Genomic DNA, 23700 nt, shown 5'->3' on the forward strand with positions numbered 1-23700 from the left:
TAGGGGCGTGAGCGCCGCGCATCCCCGCTCCCGCGGCGGCCGCCTACACCCGGCCCGACCTGGCTCCCGCTCCCCCCCCCTCTGCCGCCGCCGCTGCAGTGGCTCCCCCGGCCTGGGCGGCGGTGCGGGGCACCGGCAGCCGCAGGGGCGCGGCGGCCTCCCCGCAGTTGCGCCCCCCGGTCCCCGTCGTGTGTCCCCCCGGGCCATTCCCCCTCCCCACAGCCTCGCCGCCCTCCCGGGCCCCCGCTGCCACCGCCGCTGAGACCGGGGAGGGGGCGGGAGGCGGGAGGGGGCGGGAGGCTGAAGCGGCGGGAGAAGGGGGAAGTGTGCGAAAGGAGGCGGGGAGAGAGGGCGGCGGGCGGGCAGGTGAGGCAGGCGGCTATCCCGCTCCCGTCCCGCTCTTGGCGGCGGCGCGGCTGTGGCGGGAGCGGGGGAGCGTGGGGGGCAGCGGCCGTACTCCGGCAGCGGGGCCCCGGGTAAGCAGCTGTGGGCGGAGCGGCGGCGCCCAGCGCGCCAGGGAGGGCAGGCCGGCAGGCGAGGGGCGGTGACGGGCCGGGCCGCGGTGCGCTGCCGGGGTTGGCTGGGAGGCGGGGGGCGCTGCCGTCTCGCCGCCGGGCGTCGTTTGTACCGAGAGGTCGCGGCGCCGGGCGGGGCCGTCGCGGCTCGGGGCGGCTCGCGGGGCAGACGCCGGCGCCGCCGCCGGCTGAGGCCGGGAGGAGCCCGGCTCCGCTGCCGCCCTCCCCCGTGCACACGCACGTCGCACGCTGCGCTCCGCGAACGCCCCCGTCCTCGTCGAAAGCTGTTGCATTTTTTTTTTTTTTTTTCCCTCCTTCCTCTTTTCTCCTCTGCCCCCTTAACGAGAAGAAAACTCGATTGGATTTAATATTTCCTTGGGGTCGGAAGAAGCTCCTGCTTGCTGGATCTGGTTTAGATGCCCGACAGACAAGGTAAATTAAATGGAGAAGGTTTGGGGAGCAGCAGCAGCAGCAACAACAGAAAAATCCTTCCTCTGCTGAAGGGGGTGGGGAAAAAGGAAGGAGTTCACACTTCGTTTTGATATCCTGTTTTCGGCCTCTATTTTTCTGTGTGTTCCGCCTCGCACAGTTTAGCTGTCCTTTGTGTTTCTCCCCCTCTCGCCGAAATGCTGTTTATATGAGCGTAGTCGCTGGTTTCATGGAGGCTGAGGAAAGAGTCTGGGGAGACGGAAAGTTTTTAAGCTCCTCAGGCACAGAAGTTTCTTTGTTCGGTCGGAGAAGGTATTGAACTGAAACTGCTGGACTCCGTGACTCCGCTGCTTCAGCGCCTTCCCTCCCTAAACGATTGCTAACCCTGCGAGTATAGTTAACTTCTCGGGAAATAAGGTCCTAAAGGAGGTAATATATTTTATTTAATCGAAAGATCTTGAGGCTTGGCGCTGCCTATGTCTGCCGTTTCTTGTCTGTCTGGCAGCACCTTTTCTGGAATATCGTTTAGTGCCTAGCCGGTCTTCTTCAAGATAGCTGTTCAGTTTCTTTGTAAAAATGTGCCCTCCTAGTCCTCTGTAAACGGTGTCGCAGTTTTTCCGCTCGGCTGCTACCGCCACCTCTCTTCCTTCTCTTCCTCCCCTCCGCCCCCTCTCTGTCCTCAAGATGACGAGTTGGACTGCATATTTTTCAGCTTGTACAGGAGAGGTCTGTATTGCATTTTGATCCTTGCACAAGTTTATCTTAAGAACTTCCATTTAAAAAAAAAAGTAAAGCTAGCTAGTGGTCTGACTTCTTAAAAGTGTGTGCGATTGAACCTCTGAGTTAACGTAGCCTTGTTTGGTTTTGATGACCAATTCATCATTGTTGAAAGGAGACCCCTTTGAAGCTGTTGGAGGGGAAACTAAATGCGAAGTTTTGGTGTAAGGTTTTGTACTGCTGGTGCTTGTTAAGTTACACCAACTAACTAGTTGCGTGTAGTGAAAGCAATATTGCACACCACAGATTCATTTCACATGCCTCAAAGAGGCAATTATTGGTTAGTTCTTCCGTGAAGGCAAGGAGTTTCTTGTATTGTGAGCGTTCAAAATGAGCTGGAAGCCATAGCTCTGTGCTAGCTTGTTTAAATTTTTTGTTGCTGTTTGTCAAACTCGAAAGTGTCGTGTTCGTCAGACAGGATGTGTGTGCTTCAGCTCCCAAGTGTCTGAGATGTGTTGGTATTTGTGAGGCTTGGACAAAGTAATTTCTATACAAAATTTTTAACACTCCTACATAGGTAGTTCTTTAGCAGCATCACATGATGTAGTGTTTGAGGAAAATGTTATCAATCCGACTCCATCTGTTTGATATACTGTGATGAAAAATGTTAATGTTTAACCGACCTGAAGTGACTTCTATGGCTGATAACAAGTAAATGGTTTGGCTTCCAATTTGTAGACTTACCTTTCCAGGCAGCAGTAAGGGTTACTCTTAAACATCAGAAAGGGCTGAACAAAATAAATGGCAGTGAACTTCGGTTTCCTTATAAGGCTGATGCATGGCAGAAAAGCGATGAAGTCTAAATAGAGTAATCCTTTTAAAAAGAACAATCACTTTCCAAAGCAGTATTTCATTCCCAATCATGACTTGAGATTCTTGGGGGGGTGGTGGGGTGGGGAGGAATTGTAGCAATGCATGACAAATTTAGTTGTAAACCACTATGTTCGTAATGGATGCAATTTTGTTGCTTTTCAGACCTTTTTGTGTTTCTCATGATGCACTTGATATTTTTCAATGCCATGTAGAAGAATAGATCCTTGTAGTGGAGCCACAACTTTTTACGCTAGTGTTTTGTCACCATGGTAGCTATGGATAAGGCCCTTTTTAATGATGAAAGCGTAATTCAGTAGTGCTTACAGCTAATGGTTATATCATAGAATGCTATTCATGTCATTAACATAGTTTAGGAGTTATGAAGGAGTGTGTTCTTTCTCAAGATCAACAATCTCAACTAAAAATCAGTCTAACATTGATATTCATATTATGAGTTTATGAATAAAATGGTTTAAGTATACACATGGTAGCTCGTGTTGCTTGAAACAACACTTCACATAGATACATGTTGAGGGCTTGGGGAAACATTCTTTTGAACGGCTGTTCCTTGCTCGTGAATTAAATTAAGCTCAAGTAAACATCAGTAATTTTAAGTAGGCATGCTTGTAATCAAAGAGCTAGAAGTTACAGCAAATGACATGCTATGGAATATGATTATCATTAGGATGGTTATCATATTAGTAAAAATACGAATAGATTTGTCTTACGAATAAGCTACCCAGTAGGTAATGTGTGGTATAAATGTAGTGCTTTACAGGGTATCCCTTTGCACAACACATTCGTATAGAATTGATGGGGGGCCTCCATGTAGAAAGTATTATTGATTGAAAGTTGCATGGTGTATTATGCTGGTTAATAGTGTAAGCTGGTGGTGTAAGAAAACAGTGTTATGACTTGTCCTCAGTGGAATTCATTCAGAATCTGTAGTCCCAGGCATAAAGAACTGTGCTTGGAACATCAAAGCGAGGGAAAGGCTTGCGCATATGTAGCATGCGTTATAAGTAGCATGTGAGCAGTAGGTTCTAGAAATAGAAGGGGATGGGAGCAAATTCCACAACTCAGCTTTCCTGTAGGACTGTGATGAATCGCTGGCTGTCTGCTTTGTTTTCTTGTTTCGTTTTTGTCCTTGCTGCTCCCAAGCAAAAAGGAAAATCTTCGAGGGAAAATGTTACGTAAAGATCAAATGGTTGATATGTCATCTCTTCAGCACATTCTCCCAGTGGAATAACCTGATCTGCTAAGGGAGGATCTGACATTTACTCCACATAGAGGAATTACAAATCTAACCTTTTCTGAATGAGTAAGTAGTTGAGTTGACAGAAAAGCTACTTTTATGGATATGAAAATAGTAGACTGTATTCCTATGTGAGCGTGGAAATGTTGATGGTGACAGTTGATATAGGTAGTTAAATGTGAATTATCTGGAAGATGAAGGTTTGGAAACATCACTATTTTACCTTGTCAACTTTCAAGTAAGTAAAACAACATCTCAGACAACATTTTTCACATCGGAATGAAAATATTGAAGGTAACATGTTTATCAGACTGTGTAGTAAATAGTCTGTAAATAACCCCCGTCCTCGCTCCCGTTTAGAAAGTGCAGTGTTTGTGGTAACCTGTTTCATTGCTCGCTTAGTGTCTTTGGAACATCTGTGAAGTCCAGTGCACACTTGTGAGGTATAGGCTACGTCTTCTACAGCTTCTGAAAGTTAACTGATTTTCAGAGTTCGCTTAATGATGTTTTGAATGTATAGGGAATATCTTTTTGTTAGTGTTGTGGGTAACTTGTAAACAGTTCTGTGGCTTCTCACACGGCAGACTATGGTCCAATTGTGGAGAAGTACTTTTTTGGTGGGGTGGGAGCTTGTCGAAGGTGTGGATTTCCCACAGTCCTTATAGTTCTCTTTATCTGTCGAGGAGCAGCTGCAGTGTGCCACTGCAGTTTATGACTGTGAAGGTGACATGCAAAGCCCACTGTATCAGCACAGCTGTCACACTGTCTCCTGCTGAGTAAATACCAGTGAAAATTAGTGGACCTAAATAACACTGCCTAGTGTACTGTAGTAATAACTACTTGTTAAGCAATTCTATTGCGCTTAAGATTATAAGGGGACAGGTGATATATAGAGAAACTTAGCTGCTCTAATGACAAGGTGGGTATGGGTTTTTTGAAGGATTTTTTGTTGTAAAAAGATTACTTTATTGAAATACAGCCTTCATTTCTAATTAAGAATACAATGTTCATGTATTGTGAGTAAAATTTTGTAAACGTTAAGATTAGAAAGTAAGGCTGCTGATTTAGTAGATGTTTATAAATCTCTCTCCCTCATCTTCTGCCTAAGAAAAAATGGAAAAAGTTAATATTGCTATGTTGGAATTGGTAGTATTTTTATTATATATTAATAATATATATTATAAAATATAAAATAATTTATATAATCTGCTGCTCTCCCTCATTAGTTACCGGTTCTTTTTATGATACTTGTTTCTCTGATGCATAAGTTTCAACATGGGTGTTTGGCTTATTACTCTGTTTAGTTTTACATGTGCTTCCCCTGAAGGTGATACAGAAGCATGATGTTTTAACACTGAATTGCACCTTCCACATTTAAAAATACATCATGACTTTGCATGATTGAGAAATAAAGCTAAACAAACCTCTTCATTTGGTCTAAATGAAACCAAACTGAAGTGTTCTTACATTGGCATTGTGACTAGCTTCCCTAGGGTAGTTTAAGTTGAAAAGTAGATTAGTTCTTTCTGTATCTGGAACTAATTTATAGATACTGGATACTAAGCGATCATTATACATAGGAACAAAAAGTGGTGATTAAGCAGAGTCTGAGGACAATGTGAATGATCTTGGCTGCTGTGGCTGTTTTGGAAGTTGTAATAATGTCAGAAGGTAACCAAGCCTTTGGAGCTTCTTGCGTTTGAAGGCTCAGTCTTTTTAGATAAGATAGTATGTACTCTTCTCCCTTCTTTTTCCACTTCAGTAGATTACGAATGGCATGGCTATACTCTTCTATTTTTTGGCATGGCCAAGAAAATGTTAGGTAACAAGTCTTGTACACGACTTTGATTAAGGAAGGAGGGGGAATGCTTTGTGCCTTCCTCTGTTCTGTATCCATCCAAAGATTAGGCACAGGCTAAACCCTAAAGATTACTTACGATAGTAAGAACGACTTCTGTCCCTGTAAGAGTAAAGCTACCAGAAAGAAGGTGATTCCAAAATGCACAACCTTTTCATAGTTTCTCAGTTTTAAAACATGCAATATTATACATTCTTGCCTCTTTTGTAAATCGAACTATGGTTTCTCAAACTTTTGTTTTACACCTTTGTACAATTGAATTCTGCAAGCATCAGGCTATATTATATATGCAAAGTAAAACAACTGCTAAAAGCAAACATTCTTTAAGATTCCCTTATTTAGGTGTACATTGTGAGAATAATAACTGGAAGAAGCTGTAGATCAGTATCTTCAGAGTGATCAGTTTGGAATGCACTGGGTGCATGAGCTCCCTTTCTGAACAAAAAAGCCTTCTAAGCACACCAGATTCTCCAAGTTTGTATAGTTCAATGCTTACAGTGCTGTGCTTCGTGCCTTGTAGACCCTGTCATGAAGTTGGCTGGGGTGGGATGAACAGATACACACAGACATTGTCCAGGTAGTGAATGGTCTGGCTATTCTGGACTATTGCACATTTCCAGTGGGAGAGACTGTGGCTGTTTGAGTAGAATTTCCTTTCTAGGAACAAATAGGAAGAAAATACTTGTTTTAGGGGTGTTGAGTTTTGAGTTCTCTTGAACTTAGAATTACACTTCTGAAGTAGATGACTGGGGTATAGTTGTCTTCTTGTGAGTTCCTAGGGCTCAGTGGCTACTTCTTGTGACAGTTGTCAGGGGCTCGCTTTAGGAGTAGAAGAAGATCTGAAGTGGTTTGAAGTGTTCGTAAAAGTTACAAATACTTGAAATGAAACACTTCTAATTTGACTCTTAATTTGTAATGGGTGGTATCTCCCTGTGAAGTGGCCAAGGCCTTAATCTCCTTTGCGGGGAAAGCTCCAATATTAATAACTAAATTCAAAATATTTGAAGTTCTGTGACTATGTTAAAGGTAGCTGCAGAATGTATGATCTTGGTGTCTGAAGCACTGTACTTTGAGTTTTACTGCTGCCTGTGGAGCCTTCTCATCAGTTTTCAACTCTAGTTGGCATGGGAAATTTCTATAGCAGCTGTGTAGGGGTCATCATCTTCCCAGACAGTTCTCGAAGAAAAGTTTCATGTTCTTCTGTAGTCCTGTGAACCATAATGTGGGATCTAAGTTTAGTGTAGTTGCAGAAATTATTTCTTCAGCCCTCCTTGTCCTTGGGAGTTTTTTAGTAGATATCTTCCAAAACTTCCAGGCCTCCGAAGAAGGAGAGGAGAGGGCATAGATGCTTTGAGCTACATCAGTCCATCTGAACAAACATCTGAAATGCAATGCCAGATAGATGCCTGTGAATGTCAGTCACAGCTTCAGTCATCCAAAATGACTGTGGATGTAATCTTAAGTGTTTGGGTGGTGGAAAGTGTTTCCAGGCTTGTCTGGAAGACTTCTGGTAGGCTGCGAAGAAACTTCTGGAGAACTGCTGCTTTTTCCCCCACATGTGACTGTAGTCGTCCTATTACTCTCACTGAGGGGAGAAGTGATAGTTCAGAAGATCAATGCAGTTGTCAGCAATTTGATCAAATTACTGCAAGTCTTCTGTCTTTAGTTGCAGATAACCCTCAGCATAGGATAGAGGTTTATATTTGAAACTGGTATCTGAGAACTCTTAAATAATGGTACTAATGCAAGTTGTATTTTTTTTTTCTTCTGTGGAGATGTTATGCTTAATAACATGTATGTGCTTATGCATGCTTGTGGTTAAAACAAATGAAAAAGCTTGGCTGCAGAAGTATATACAAGGTTGAGGCCTGTATTCGCAGTAAAAGTAAACTGAAAAGTATGACAGCAGAGCAGTCTAAATCTTTCGTGACTTAAATGCTATATAAATACTCACTTTCCATGGTAGTGTTACAGAGTATAATATGCAGGTGTTGAATTTACTTAGTTTCCACTTTGGCCTATGAGGTAGGTGTACCCGAAGGAGATGAACGTGCAGACAGCTGTTGATGTGTACTGATACCCTGCGGCTGGTATGTTTGCTTGCCATGGCAAATTAGTCTGTGGTGACCTGGAATGTCAGCTTGGTGGTTAGCTCATTTTAGGAGAACATACTCATTTTGGGTTACTTCTGGTCACATAATCATATGCAATGTTAACCCTGGAGCTGCGGGTCATTTAATTTCTGAGGTGCTCTGTATTTTTTTTGAGTTGACAATAAAGTTCATTGCTGAGGGATAAAATTTAAAAGTTTCTGTCTTTCTGATTCATAGCTATCCAGCCTTTATACCATTTATTTCAGTTATGCTTTAGTAAACTTATACAGGGAGATTTATTCAAGTAATTCATTAATTCTTTAGTAGATCTTCTGGGAGGAATTACAGGCAGAGGGAATAGTGTGAAATGCTAGAAAACAATATTTGGAACAAACTTAGAATTTAAGGTCACTTTTGTTGGTTCACATATGGGTGTTGGGAAACTGTTAAAAACAAGGTAACAATTAAGTTAAGGACCCAACTCTTACATAGGAAGAGGAGAAAAAGATGGTTAAACTTGTGCATTTCCATCCTTTCTGGGAATGTGACAGGAAGGGGAAATCAATTGGAACTCTGAATTTGGCATGCCATCTGGCTCTGATTCTGATGGATAAGATCAGAAATGTTGATATGGGGAGGGAGAAACTATCAGAGCTTTATTATTTTACTATACTATTGTTTAACTATAGTGCATGTTATTTGTGTCTTCTTTTAGGAGGCTTTTTTTTCTGAACAGTGTTTTGTGGAGGAGGAAGCTCTCTGTGGCTGTTAGAAAATCCTGTTCTTCCAGTGTATTATTCTTAATCTAGACATGAATGCTTTGAGTCCAGTACCAGAGATTTCATCTAAATAATTGAAAACATAAACAATACAAGTAGTAGAAAAGCAAGGTAGACTTAAAATAGATTTTAATAGACTTAGATGAGAATAATTTACTATTCTGCTTGTATTTATGTGGGTGAGCTCCTCTGTTTTTCAAGGAGCATTTACTTTGTCTTGCTTTACTGAAGCAAAGCAGAAGTGCTGAGGATCATGGCATTCCTGTGTTCTTTTTGCCATGCTGCTCTTACTAGAGAAAGACAGTGGAGCAGGCAAACATTTCTGTGGGATTTTCCTGTGGGATCTGTGGGAGAGGTGTTGTCAAGATTTCAGATGTCCTGTGGTCATTTGTGACATTAGCATTACTGAGTTGGTTTTGCAGCAGCAGCCTGTGATGCCTCAAGGGAAAGATTATGGCCCTGTCAATGGAGCAGGTTAAAAGAAAGTGTTATGGGATGGGAGAGAAACACATCTTTAATAAATACTTTTTTCTCATCCTCTTTCTTACTTCTCCCTCTACATAAACCAACTGATGAAGAACCAACAAATTGTTCCTTAAACTTTTAAAAACAGTGCTTGCTTTCTCTCCTGTGTTGTAGATGGAATGAGTCCCTGCCTATTTCCACTGAATTCAAATATATATTTCCTCATTTTAGATCCATAGATCACCTGTCATTCCATTTGTGTTAAATCTTAACAAATTTTTACATTTCAGCTTCAGAGTATGAAATATCTACAGAGGAATAACTTTCACTCAAAATCAGAATGTTACTCATTTTCCCCAAACTTGTATTAACAAGTTTTTAATTTTTGAACAGTCTGAAGGGAAGTACGCACTGGATAATACAAATTATTTGAAATCACAGTTATGAAATTTTCTGAAATTCCTGCATTGTGCTCTTCAGTTCGTTTTCCTGTTCTGAGAAAAGGAGGCTGACATGTTAATAGCAGATCAGCAAGGCACGGTCCCACTTTTTACTTCAATAGTGTCAAAGTAGTATTGTATCTTTTTTTTCCTCTTGCTGGAAAGCACATGATGTCAGAAGTTAAATAACACTTTAAGCTGAGTTATTATTAAATCAACTTTATATTCAGTTTTGAGGCTATAATTTGCACAGTGATGGGAAGGAAGAATCTTAGTTCTACTTAAACCTCCTGTCAGGTGAAAAACTTGTTTTTGACTTTGGATAGTGAATTATTATCTATTTTGATAACAGCAGTTTAAGAGAAGCTGTACCTCAATGTAATTGTCTAAATTCCAAGTAATTCTTAAATTTTTTATTGTAAGCAGTAAGCTTTCTTTCTTCCCTATCTAAAGAGGCAAAAATACTTCGGAAACCATTCAAGAATAGCCTTCTGTGAATTTTATTCTAACAGTTGCTTATCTGATCTCCAAAATGCCTGATATAGTAAAATAAAAATAAGAGCTCTTCTTTTTTTTCTGTGATCATCATCTGTTGGCTTAGAGGAACACAATACTAAGTAAAGAGAAAAATAGTTCACTACAAAAAGTATTAGCTTAAATGCTTCATTACTGTGTTGGGAGTAAAAAGAGGCTGTAGGTTGGCAAAAATAAAAGCATGTTGTGAGAGCAAAGTTGAATAAATAGGGGACAAGAATAACGGTGCTTAGCCACGTGGGGAGATGTAGTTTGGAATACAGTTAATGCAAAGAAGAGTAATTCTTGTGCATCACAACTGTGACCAACTAATTGGAATGGATCAGGATTTATGTATCGGTTGTAAAATGAATGTAGAAGAAAAAAATAGACAGAGGCACAGTTCAGGGATTCCTTTATTTGCCTGGGATGGTAACTCTTAAAACTGCTGAGAATAATGTTGAGCTAATATGTGTCATAATTATTTATAAACTAGAGGGAGAAGATGCTTAGAATCTGGAAAATACTGGGGTTTTTTGAATTTTTGCTCATTATAGAAATAGTGGCTACTCCTTATCATAGCAGTGAAAATGGTGTATAAAAGTAAAATTATTTTTAAAGCTTCATTTTAAATAAAAGCATACTGGTTTTAGTACTGCATTTTATACTAAACAGATGTAAAAGCAAAAAACAAACCAGCTTGTTGAGGTGGGTAACGTTTATGAGACAGAAGTGTTAAGGGGAAAGTATTCTGAAGTAAAATGGAAGTCCAGTTGTATATGCTATTGTTTTAGGTAATGACTTTCATTAGGGCACTGCATAGTGTTTTAAGTGTTGAGGTGCATCTTTATGTGTGTTTTTTTCGGTAGGATATATTTTTTTGAAATCAAACAATCCCAAAATGGGGAATGAATACACCTATCCACATGCACTCCTCTTTTTTGAACTCTGGTCTATGAATGCGTTTCCACTTCTGTTCCTGTCACCACAGACTGAACTGAGTAGCCTGTCTAGATTTGGTGCAGCAGGTTTTGGGGGCAGTTTATCCATCTTATTAGCTAGAGCATTTTGAGTGTGGTTCCTCCTCCCATGTACCCAACCTCTGCTTGTTTTGTGTCTCAAAGTCTCATATTGTTTTGGGCCTGCTGTGTTCTTTTGACCTCTGTTTGATCCATCCTAGTTTTAGCTAGGAACTCTGGCAATTACTTTTTCTGGGGGGAGTGCATGTAAAGCAGGGCATCAGGAGCTGTTTTGTTTTAATATGTGGACCCCACAGTTTAGAAAGCAAAATAATTAAGTTACCAGGAATCTTCGGATAAGAAGTAGCTTCTGTTTTTTTTCCCCTTTCTGCTTTCGTTTGTGCTGAGCTGTTATGTGTTGCAGATTGCCTGAATTTATCTGCAGGCAATTAGGTGGAAAGTCTGGTTAATAAATGAGAATTTTCTTGTGTATTGAAATACTGCATATTTACAGCAGCGCAGCTTGCTTGTTTAAAAACCTTTGGTATCTGCTGCAGATGGCTGCATAGTCTAAGGAGTGGCTTCCTGGCTGCATTGTATGTGAAGTGCCAAACACGATGAGAGCAGTTTTGTTCTGGAATGCCAAAATACATTGAATCCGTTCAGGAAGCAACATATGTCAAATGAATAAAAATATCACACTCATGTGAAACAGAATGTAGTAGTTATGCTTTTCAAATCTGATTTCTTTCCTGAATGAAGGAGTTAAAAAGGACTTCTTGTATTGAGGATAGTATTAAATACCAATTGCTGACTTACACTTCCAGCGTTTTCACTGCCATTTTTTTTCCCTGTACCCTGTTTTTCCTTTTGATTAACTTATGCCATAGATGGAAATTGAAACAAGGAAGCTATCAATAGGGTTGCTGTATAGGAAAAAGAGTATTAAGTTTTCCGCCTTGGATATCTAGGCCTGTGCACAGTATACAGGTTTTTGGTGGGGTTTCTTGGGGTTTTTTGTTTGGTTTTGGTGAGGGGCTTCGATGGGCTTTTATTTTCTTTTAAGGGTGGTAGCTTATGTGTTTCTTTACATCGCTTTGAGAGTTGTATGTAATTCCTTGATACTGCAGGTAGAAAACCAGGGTTGATGAAAATAAAAATGGGTAGTGAAGGATGTTGCTGCTGCTCAAACTGTAGTTCCAGCGAACTCTCAAGACAGGAAGTGAGAACATCTACAATAGCTCCAAATATTGCAGGATTTTATTATGATAAAGAGACAAGCCCAGGGCGGAGCATGTTTTGTTGCATATTACTTCCTTATTTGCAAAGGAGGTGGTAGTCACTTTAATTCCTCTTAGTTGGAAGGCAAAGATCTTAAAAATTGCATTGACAAAAAAATGCATGTCTCTCTAGAAGCTGTAATTCCATCTGATCAGTTTCTAATTAATATTTAGCATAGGTTTTTCTTATCTGAAATAATTTGAAAGCCTTGATTTTATGCCTCTTAAACCCAGAGGAACGAAGTATGTCTCTTTAAAGCAATTTTGCTTGTCGTTTCTGAATGTTGTTTTTCTGTTGTTTGTTTTTTCATTTCCATCACTATGATTAGACATACAGTTAAAAATTAACTTCAGTGAATTATCTTACGTAAGGTCCTTAGTGTTATTCTGTCTTGTGTAAGTCATAGGTCCCTGAAAGAGGGAAGGGAGTGAGGGCAAGTGTTTTCTTTTCTTAGCTGTAGAAGGCATGGATTTATTTAAATAAAATATTTGATAATAAAGTAGCTTCATCTGAAGCATGGCTGTATCAGAGGCCATAATTACCGGCATTTCTATGCTTTACTTTTTAGTGGTACTGGGAGCTCAGATGTGAATCAGAGTGGAAGCTTGATGTGTTCTTGTCTCCTGGACTGAAAGAGGAGATGCTGGTGTTTCTTTTTCTGTTTATAAATTCTACCCTTCCCACTCCCTGAAATTTTTAGCTGTGCCATGTTAATGATACCACCAACTAAGGGTGTGCTCAGCTGCTGAGAGATGAGACGTATGGTCCAAGACAACTTCTGGAGTTGCTTGTTTGTGTCTAGGGCCACATCAGCGGGGTTCTTTTGTGCTTTTTCTGGCAGTCCAGCTTTCTTCCCTGATTGTGGTGTGTGTTAGTTTGGTCTCAGCCTTCTTTGGGATAGTTATAGAAGAATCTCTAGAAAACATGTTCAGGTACACAGGAGCTGTCCTCCTTCTCAGACTTAGTTCTTCTGTGAAGTGTGGTGTCTGTCTTCATTCTGGTCCCAAATTTGTGTTTCATGATTGAGTAGTGGTCCTGCTAGCAAAAGGGAGGCCTGACCTGCTCAAGCACGATTTGTGCCAGTGTTTTTACTCATCTTCCGGATATCAGTGGCTACAGCTCTGTTCTGTAGCTATTGAATTGTAGGAAGTACCACAACTAGTAGCACAAAGAAATGTACCATCAGGTCTGTGTTTTCCTTCTGTCCTTTTGTGTTTCTGAAATGTGCCTCTAGTGCACTGTAGCAAGTATCTATAGGTGTCCACCTCCTTGCTCCACCTTAGAGGTATCTGTTATATCTCTAGAGTCTGGCCGGTTTTTTGTTGACATTTTCAGTGTGAAATATCAAGTTAAAAACTTATTCCCAGTTCAGTCTTTGTCATCACTAGTAACAGGAGTTCATTTTCAAATGAACTTGGAAATGAATTCACACATCTGTGTTCAGGTTGGACTTGATACTATCATAGTGTTAATGCAGTTCCACAAAATGTAATCTTAATACTAGGTTGGTTTTTGCTGTTCAGAACGTGTAAATGGTGACAAATTGCTGTATACTTGTAACAGTTATAATATGCTGTCTCTACTCACTGTTTGACCAACTTAAACTCTCACCAAGGCCCTTGCCATTTCAGGTTTTAATAGACAAGTAAGGCTGTGGAGTCTACTGAATTTTTTTTCCCTCTTTGGAGTTCATTCCAAGTTTTCTGCTAACATCTTTCTGTGCTATTGATAAGTGTTGTAGAACCAACTTCTTCCGTTTACCTAATATCTCTTTTGTTACCTGTGCATTAAGTGGTTGTCTTGACTTTTTTTTTAAGATACTTTGCAACTTAATTCTAATCTTTGATTTCATTAACCATGACATACAATTGATGTGACTTTTAAAAGTATATTGGCTGTTATGCTTTGTTTCATCCTTTTTTTGTGGTTTCTTGCTGAATATGTCCCTTCTCCTTTGGCTTTCCAAGACATTGGTAATGTTGGCTTGGGAGCGGGCCAGAAGACAGGGTCATGGAAGATTTAAAAAAAAGGCTGTTTCCATTTCTTCCTATCAGGATTTACTGTTAGGTCTGTTTTGCAGGTGTGTGATGTGGGTGGCTTTTAGTTAATCAATTAGTAGGAGGGGCAATTGAAGAGGAATTTGGATGAGAAGCTTCTGTGCACTGCAGAGAGTCTGGTTTCATCCATACCAATTATTAGACGTGCTTTATGTCCAAACACATAAGGGTTAACAGGAATGGGCTTATTATATGGACTTCATATGGGAGAAATGATCCTTAAGATTGGAAGTAGGGTGCATCCTGCTCTAAGTAATGGGTATTATCTAGTATAAAGTGGCAGCTTCTGATGCTGTAGGAAGTTTGAGGTACATCTTGCGAATCTTCAGTTACTTTTTAAGAGCACTGGGACAGATGAAAGATTCATCTAGACCAGTGGCCCTGTAGTGTATCTCAGTTCTCAGGTTTTTTTCTTTTTACAAATCTATTTAGTATTCAAGGTTTGAATTACAGGTTGATATTCACTGAGTATTTTTGTACAATTTTTTCCGAAACTTTAATATTGCAATTAGCCCCAACTGAACAGCTGAAATTCTTTATCATGAACACTTCTTGACAAGGCACCTTCATGTGTTGGTCACTTTGGAATTTAAGAGGTTTTTCGGTTAAAAGAAAGTAAGTGTAAATAAATATTTAAACTACCATGTTCGGGGTGCAGATCTGTTTTGTATACCTTAGTACCATTCCCTCAAGCCTCTTATAAATCTAAAGCATTGCTTTATAGGCAAATAAGTGGCTTTTTGTGGCAAAAACATGCGCAGCACTTGCTGAGCAAGGGTGGCTTCCAGTTAAGACCACGTCCTCTAAATATTTCTTTCAGTTCTGAACTCAGACTGTAGAACACAAACGGCTGACATAGTCACTGTCTGGACCATAACTGTTGACTGACCTAACTGAGTATCTTTGCTGCTTCTTGGTTGCCTGGAGATATTTGGCATGGTTAATATTTTTAAAAATTATTCCCCCTTGCCCCCTCTCCAAACTTCTTGTCTTCACTGGTTGATTCTTTCAGAAAAAAAACCCCACCAAAACTATGAATTCAACGCAGACTAAATTATACAATGTGACCCACATGAATGAATTTTGCTACTGGAATGTGCTGTCGTGAGCATTAAACTATATTTGCATATGTTTTTTGATACATCTTTTTGATACAAAGAGAAAAATATCAATAATAATGAAGTTATCACCTTTACTTTTAAAGGGGTCTTAATTTAGAAAGCCTGTGACTGAATGTATAGTCTTACATCCTGCTGCATCTCCTCTGACAGTAGGCAGTATGCTTCCTCTTTCCTTTCTGTGCAAGTCCTTTGCTTTGTAGGTGAAGACTTGATATTGAAGGTCAGTGAGCTGATGAGCATGCTGATGTAATTAGAAAAAAATTCCCCCTGATATCTTGCAGGGTTAGGCTTTTTGGGTCAGTTACTGATCACACTCATGGTGTGGCTATGGAAACCCTAGATTTAATAAAAGGCAGGTATGAGGGGAAAGCAGGACTTGCTCTTTCTTTAGCAGCCTCTAGTTTGAATTAAGCACAATGGGAACTGACTTGCCTTTTGAGTTCCAGTTGCTGGTTTGGAATAGTCTTTTGCTTGATCACAGTAAATGTAAATATTACTCTCTTCCTCATCACTGATTTGATCCTCAGTAATCCTTCATAAAAGTCAGAAGTGCAGTTAAAAACCAGATACTTACCCAATTTTTTCTCTTTTTGGGCAGATTTAAAGTGTACCACCCCCTGTCTTTCCTACTTTTTTGCCATGTGCATGTTGACTTCTAGACTTTGACAGCAGGCTGGGAATTTCATGCCTGTCTGTAAAATAGTTTGTAATTGCTGCAGGGGTGGGAAATAACTAACTGCAGTAAGAACTGAAACTGGAAAAGGAAAAGAAGCATTGGAGTCCTTTTTTCCTGAAAGGTACCTTCCAGAGCGCTTGCGCTTAAGACTTTTGTATCTAGTTTCTTTAGTTCCTAGGGTTTTCTGGTGGCTTTATATTTTTCATTGTCTGCAGGGATCTCTTTGTCGAAATATGTAGGTCAACTCAATGGAGTAGTGTCCATTACGATGTTCCACCTGGCATCTTCCTCCAGTAAGTCTACTCAAAGTGATAGATGTCCTTGGATTATAACGTAATACTGCTGCTGATTTAAGTGTGGGCTCTAGGATTTGTTCTTTCAAAGTCTGAAGTGCTTGGTAGCAGTACTAACCCCACCTTCTTTTTTGCAATAGCTAAACAAAATTTCCTATGTCTAGGCAGACTATGATCTTTCACGTCATAGAGCTATTGAAAAAAAGGAGCAACTGTAACAGAGGACCAGAAACGGAGTACAGTGAAAACGTTTTCTTCTGGTTTTTAATTCCAAACTTTTTTTGAAATGCAGCATGGTTTTCACAAGTGTGGTAGTGGAGTAAAATCCAGGTTGATTGCTCTCATACTTGGCTTTGCAGCCACAAAAATACTTGTTCTCTGCCAGATGTTGTCTGCAAGGGAGGGTTTTGTGCATTCAGCAGCACAAATCTATCTAGTTCTGACAAGTCTCGTTCACAACTCTTCTGAAATTAGTTTATAACTCAAATGTAATATGGGTGCTTTTTCGTACGGTGGCCTGCCCATCAGAGCTTTGAGTTGGAATTAGTTCTTGGTGTTAATCAGGCAGCATGTGTTTTAATTAAAAAATAGGAGTATGTGATAATGAAAAAGTTAGGAGTAAGCTGTAGCCTTAGTTGTACGTAATCTCTAAATTATCATGTTGTGGGAAAAACTTGAATTAGGGGAGGAAGTGCCAGGGCAAAATATCTTTCTTCTACATGTGTAAAATGCTTATTTTCCTCCTTCTCCCCAACCCTTAATTTTTGGAGTCTAGCTTCACACTGGGTGCTTGTAGCATGTATGCCAGGGTAGCCAATTTTTTATTGAGAAAAAAAGAAGTCTTGAATTTTTTTACTTAGTCACAAGAAGGTGGTTGATGGTCACGGGAAATGTATTGCCATTGCCAGTGGAGGTAAACCGATGTCTGTCTCGTGAGCTTCCGTAACAACATCTTATTCATCAGTAGGGGGAGAGGATGGAGGAGTGTTCCTGTCCTCTTTTGCAGTCCTTAGATAATGCTTAGATAATAATCTCTTCTGAAATGATCTGTGCAATTGTCCATTGTTTATGTAGCCGTACAGTTACTGTATTCTTTTTCTTGCTACCTGGGATATAGTGGCAGGGTCAGTGATGGCAGCACTAATGGAGGGCACTGCAGAATTCTAGACTTGCTAGAGATAATCACAAACTCAGGCATGTAATCTGGAGGAGTCGGTATGTTCAACAGTCCATTGTCTAGCTGTAATGATAGTGCTTAAAGCTCAGATTGAACTGAAAGTTTAACATTCTGTGGAAGACTGGAAGACAAGGGAGAGGGATGTTATTCAGCTCTTGTTAATTAAGAGCCAAGAAAGCTATTTCAGTCTTTACGTCATAGAGCAGCAATTCCTAAATGGGGTGTGTATGAAGGGTGTCGCTGGCCAGATACAAACAATATGACACTTATGTTAGTATTTTTAGTCATATAAAAATTTTGGCTGTAGGTGGGAAAGCAGTAGGAATATTTCATAAAGAAAAGTTCCAGAGCCACCACGATAAGGGACAGCAACACAAATTTTTTTATTCCTGAGCAAACCAAGAAAGTAGCAATACAGTCATCAACCCCGGCATCCTTCAGAATTTCTAGCTGGTGCTGGCCATGGCACCATGGGGAGCTGATGCCAGCAGTGTTCTGGAAAAGGTAGCTGAGATCTGTTAAACAGTTGTACTGATGTGGAGGTTTTAGAGTTTGCTAAATCTCACAGAGTGCTCTGGAAGTGGCAGAAATAGTTACTTGAATGATGGTTCTCTTGCTGTTCTTTGTCTTAGAAACTTTATTAGGACTCATGAAACTCAGTTTTGCGTCTGTGTATTGAAAGGTTTATGAAAAGAGTATGCTAATCAGGATCTGATCTCCTGAAGAATTTTTTTCTTCCAGGGAAGATTCCAGTTATCAACTTAGAAACCTAGGTGTATTAGACATATTTTTTTTTTTTTTTTTTCTGTGTAGGATGTGTTTGCTGTTCTAAAAGAAGATGACAAAACCATTATTCTGTAATTTATCGTCCTTCCTTTCTTCCGTATTTTGGCACCTTATTTGAACTGGCCCCAACAAATGTCATCAAGATGAGGCTATGGGTGTGTTCCATATACATCTTAGACTTACCGCATTATTCCAGCCTACTAGCCAGGACCACATTAATAAAAGTTTGTATCCTCAGCATGTAGAGTATATGGCAGTATTCCACAAAAGCTCACCAGGCAAAGTAAGCTTCTCGGAAATAGATCCAACTACTTTTAAGCAACTGTCTCCACTCTCGCCAATGGCTGTGGCTGCAGACTTTCAATAAAACCTCATGTTAATGAAAAGTAGCTGCAGATCCAGTTAAACTAATTGCAGCTTTTTTAAAGCCTCATGTGTTTAAAGGAGTTGTATTTCCCCATGAGGGCCGTGGGAGTATTTGTCACAGCGTGGGTGGTATAGATTCTCTTTCAGAGAATATGCTCGAGACTCGCCAGAATAGCAGTGCTTTCAGAGGAAGTGATCTGATTGAGGTCCTGCACATAACTTCTTGTTGGTTTTGGTTGCATTTTGTTAACCTGACAATTTCATTAAAACTCCATTCATACAAGTAACAGAGCTGTTTTGAATTCAGGCTTGCTAGCAATGCGTATGTTTTGGTTTTGGCTGGCATAGAAAGAGGAGATGATAATCAGTTCTACCTTTTTTGTGTTTTGGCACACTACTTTCTCTGTTTGTATTACTTGAGATTTGTCAGAGCCTACTGCTGTGTCTTCTGTGTTTAATTCTGGTGTAAAACAAAGCTAATGTGTGGATTTGAAACTGTCTTAGTTTTTGTGCCAGGCGCCTTATACCCGTCATCTTGAAAACACTTCTTAATTCTTTTTCACAGATCCATGTGGACAGTTTAATAAATTCTGTCCTGCATCCTGGTGATTCTGTGGTCCAAGTTCAGAAACTGATTCAGACTCCTATGGTGTGAATTAGCAATGGTGGAGTGATTCAGCTAGGTGACTGTCCAGACGTGTTGAAGGAGATAAGGGAAGGGAAATGTTTTGGGTGCACTTACTGTTTTAGTTACTCTACAGTGTACTAATAATATCTTCTCTCACCGTTACATGTAAGAATGACGCTTTCGTTTTAACTGCTGAATTTGTATTACAGTAGCTTGTAGGGAAGACGCATAAGAACTGTGAATTGTGGTTGCTTTCTGTCAAGAAGTGCTGGGGATATTCACTGCAGTGGCACGATCTGTTGCACTTGGGTCCCAGAACATGGCCTGTGTGTCTGCGGTTTTCATATGTTGATATGGCTCCTCACACAGAGGAGCAGTTGTGTATAGGCAACCTGGCTTCCATTGGTTCTGCTCTGATTTTCTGCATTATTGTTTTACTTTGTATGCTACCTAATGTATGCAAGGTAGTAACCCATTTTATGGTAATGTATTCAGGTAGCTCTGTGCAAAAAATAAAAGCAGTTTCAAACAAATACTTCTGCCCTGAGCAAGCTAACTTAAATGCTATTAACCTGTCTAGAGAAAGGTTAATATGATTGGGGTGTTTTTGTTGTTGTTTTGTTTATTTGCTTGCTTTGGGAGGGACTGGCTTTGGAGTTTTTTTTCAGTTGTAACCACATACTGTTTTGATTCTGTACGCTTGTTACGTTGTTAGTGGTATCTTTGAGGGGGGCTGAAACCGAAGGGATTGTTTATTATTTAAACTTATTTTTATTCCCATAATTGAACAGCAGATGTACGTACGTCCTTGTAAAGAAGTATAGGCACCATATACCCAGAATGATGTGGCTTTTTTTTGTGTTAGTAAGTGTATGCCTAATTGAAGTGCCACAAAAATCTTTAGTAGATCACAGTATGTTTTAGTCGTAATATACTGGAGTAGGATATCCAGTAGCATAAGTTTGATCTTAATATACTGTCTTAGTCTTAATTAGGACCATTGAGCAAACGCATTTTTCGTTCTGCTCTCTCCATCTCTTGCTCTGATTCGAGAATGTAGATAGAATACACTCTCAAATATTTGTAACTATCCACAGAAAATGTTTGACTTTTGAGAGGGAAAATATTTTAATAGCAAAAATACTGTCTTAAATGCTTAATAGTATTGTAGAAATCATGTGCTTGGAAATGCAGGTGTCTTATGAGATTTAAATTAGGAACCATTATGAAAAGATAGTACAAGTGTTGGGACTTCTGCTTGAAAATGGGTTTGTGGGGAAAGAGTGGCTTTTAATAAAAAAGGTTAGTAAAGAGAAAAGGCAAGAATATTAGTTTTGAGGAGCAGATTTTTTTTGAGAGGAAAATCCTAATTATATTTATTAAAAGTACTTCATATTCTGTGTGAGAGCTTCAGAGTTATTGTTTCTGTAGATCCTTGGTTAACAAGAATTGGATAAAGTGCTATTTTTCTCTATTCAACTTCTGATATTTTTTTTCACAGTTCTCTGAATAGAGGGTGATACTGTGAAGAAATCATCACAAAAGAGAAGCGATTTTATCATGTGGATAGGCTGAGACTTTAAATAAGCTATTACTGTCCTGTTTACTGCCAAGCTAACAATAACAAAGGAGGGAGTTAGGCAACAGTGCACAGCTTGGATTTAGAAAGGGTCCTTTCCTTTGTTATCCTATTAATATTGTTCAATAACATTCCCTAATATGTATAAGAGAGTAGGCTGATACACATGTTTGAATGTTGAGAATCATTTTATGTTGAATTAGAATCTTGTTTTATAATCCTAGTTTCATTGTAGGTCTGCTTGTTTTCACATTAAAATGCTTATTAAGTCTTACTGAGATAATTCAAATGGAGTGATTAATCTAGAGTTTATTTTGTGTTGCTTTGCAGTAGTTTGCTCTTACGTCTAGTCCCTTTTTCACTTGAACTATTGGCTCATTAGCAGGCCTGATTAATGAGCCTTTATTGGGGGAAGCAAATCTCTACTTGTGAAAAAGAACAGGATTGAGAAGCAACTGCTGGCTTTGCAATAGGCTTGTGGCTGCAGGCAGATATTGAAGAGTTGAATTGTAAAGCATGTTATGATGAAGAATTTACTGTGGGTAATCACAAGAAACCTGGTAAGCGTTCCTGATGTTTTGTGATCCTCGTGGATAGAGGCTTCTTTATGCCAATTGAGTGTGTGTTCTCCAGCTTCTCGAAGTTTTGTAATGAATAGGTTTCTGGAAAAAGTGCCGTAATTTGCCAAGCTGCTAAATCCACAATGAGCACACTGCTAAATGCTTAAATCAAACGTGAAGCTAATGTATCAATGTGTATTTACAGGTTCTGAAATACATCGTGAACATACAGATCATAAATGAGTTCTTGCTTGAGTATAGCTGAAGTATATGAAAGAAGCTTAAGACCAAATGTTAAATAAAAATAAAATTTTTCAGATTTTTTTTTTTTTTTTTTTTACTTTTTGTAATCCATGCTCTGCCCAGTAGGTGAACTTGACAAGTCCCTGAAATCTTCACTCGTACAGAGTGTTGCAGCTTCTTTTGCAATGGAGTTTATTTGGTCTTCTGATTATGCTTTATGTAAGGATGCAGTTTTGAAACTGTGTGTAATTAAGAGTCAGTTAAGGAAAATCCTATTTCGTTGACTTGCTGTCAAGACTTCTACCTGAATAAAGAAAACAACGTTGGCTAAAGAGGACCCCCTGTATCCCATCCCTTCCGTATTCTTGTGGCTCCTTTATTTCAATACAATTTGGACACGTTCCAAGCTTCTTACATAAGCTCTGGTTTGCATATTTACTCTGTGAGTCTTCTTGACTTGCTGATTCATTTCTCCTTGTAGCAATAAATGCTGGCCCAAATCTCCCCCTTCCTAGTTCTATTGACAAGTTCTGGCATGAAGTACCTGCTCAAACATATCTTAGATAGTTCAGCTACGAAGGTTAATCCGCTCAGCACATGATGTGTTTTATCTTGAAATGCATTTTGGGAACTTGTTGTTCTGTCAGCCTGGTGTTCCCTTTAAGGGCAGACAAGGTATGGACAAGCTGTCTTGATAGGTGAAGTGATTCTCAGGCCCATGGGCATTTCAACATTAAAATATTTTATATCGCTTTGCTGAATGTTATTTTAGTTTAAGGACTTATGAAGGATAGTGGTTTGTCACTTAAAATGCGTGCACTGCTAAGAGAGTCTGTCTAAAACAAGATTAGGTTGTCAAAAGGTTGGATTGTGTGATAAGCTTCCTGGTTGTCACGTGGCCAGAATTGGATATTCTGAGGAAAACAATGTTCATCCTGACTGCATCTAGGCAAGTTTGTTTAATTCTATGCAAAGGCTAGGTATTGGGAAACTCCCTCTTGCATTGCATAAACAGTTCTTGAATCCTATTTGTCAATTTAGCAACTAGCAAATAAAAAAATTCTTATGCACTGGCATAAGTGTGCATGGTGGTTTCAGAGGAAGAGTATGCAGAGAATACTGCTAATTTATTGAAATAGCATGGCGCATTCTGCCTTCCTCTTCCCTCTCCTTTTATTTTCCAGCTACATTGTTCAGTGGAGATAGAAAGAAGTGCTAACTAATGTATGCAAGCAAACTTACTTTAGACAGTTGTCTTTGAAGGTCTTGACCAATGCAGTTTGCTGGTTCATGAATGTTGATGCCTATTTCTTCAGTTGAGATATGGCTTCTATGTCACTCACAGACCTCATTGACTATTTCCTCCTTTCCTTTTGTTCGTTGGTTCCCTCTCCCCACCCCTGCTGTGGATTTTTTCTTAATGATGTAATTGTATTTGTTATAATATGAAAGTATGTTTTCCTGCTAATGGGAAGAAATGATGAGGCAGAAATGCCTAGTAAAATGCTTTACCTCTAATGATGTGTTAAGCATCTGCAGGGAGCTGTTATGGATGTGCCATAGTTTGTTTTTCTGCCAAAATACTTTTACGTGAAGTACAAATTGTACAACTTTACAAATTTAATTGCATAAGTTTATGTGAAGTACAGAGTTCTTCCAGTACTGTTACTATGTCTGGAGGATCACACAACAGTGGTGTGGAGAGCTGCACAGACTGATGTATTGTAGAACTCTACGTCAGTATGAAAAATACTGACTGTCACTAAATAAGAGCAGAAAACGGAGCTAGCTTGCAGCTAGCCAGTCTGCAACAAGTTCAGGCCAAAGAGGCCTTGTGCACAGAAAGCAACAAGAATGAGCTGCTTTTGATTTGTAGGGGTAGTATGGGAAGAGTGCTGTGTATTTAGGAATATCTAGTTACCATCAAGTTTTTACCCTGCATATTTCATGTCCGTAAAGATCTCTTAGCTATCCAAGACAGACAAACTCTCATTCTGAGGGAACTTACACCAAGACAATTGGAAGACAGTAATGTAT

At 39.7% G+C, this 23700-nt stretch overlaps 1 protein-coding gene across 6 annotated transcripts in view; it reads left to right on the forward strand.

Annotated features, from left to right (window-relative positions):
• The first annotated feature begins 671 nt into the window (after positions 1 to 671).
• The window catches only part of ERBIN (erbb2 interacting protein), a 118654-nt gene continuing 95625 nt past the window's right edge, over positions 672 to 23700 (forward strand). For all 6 annotated transcript variants that reach the window (XR_011050190.1, XM_068424112.1, XM_068424115.1 and 3 more), the window contains exon 1: positions 672 to 947. The gene's annotated coding sequence lies outside the window, so the exon portion shown is untranslated. The remainder of the gene's footprint in view (positions 948 to 23700) is intronic.

Source organism: Nyctibius grandis, chromosome Z (genome assembly GCF_013368605.1).
Source record: "Nyctibius grandis isolate bNycGra1 chromosome Z, bNycGra1.pri, whole genome shotgun sequence".
Classification (NCBI taxonomy): Eukaryota; Metazoa; Chordata; class Aves; order Nyctibiiformes; family Nyctibiidae; genus Nyctibius; species Nyctibius grandis.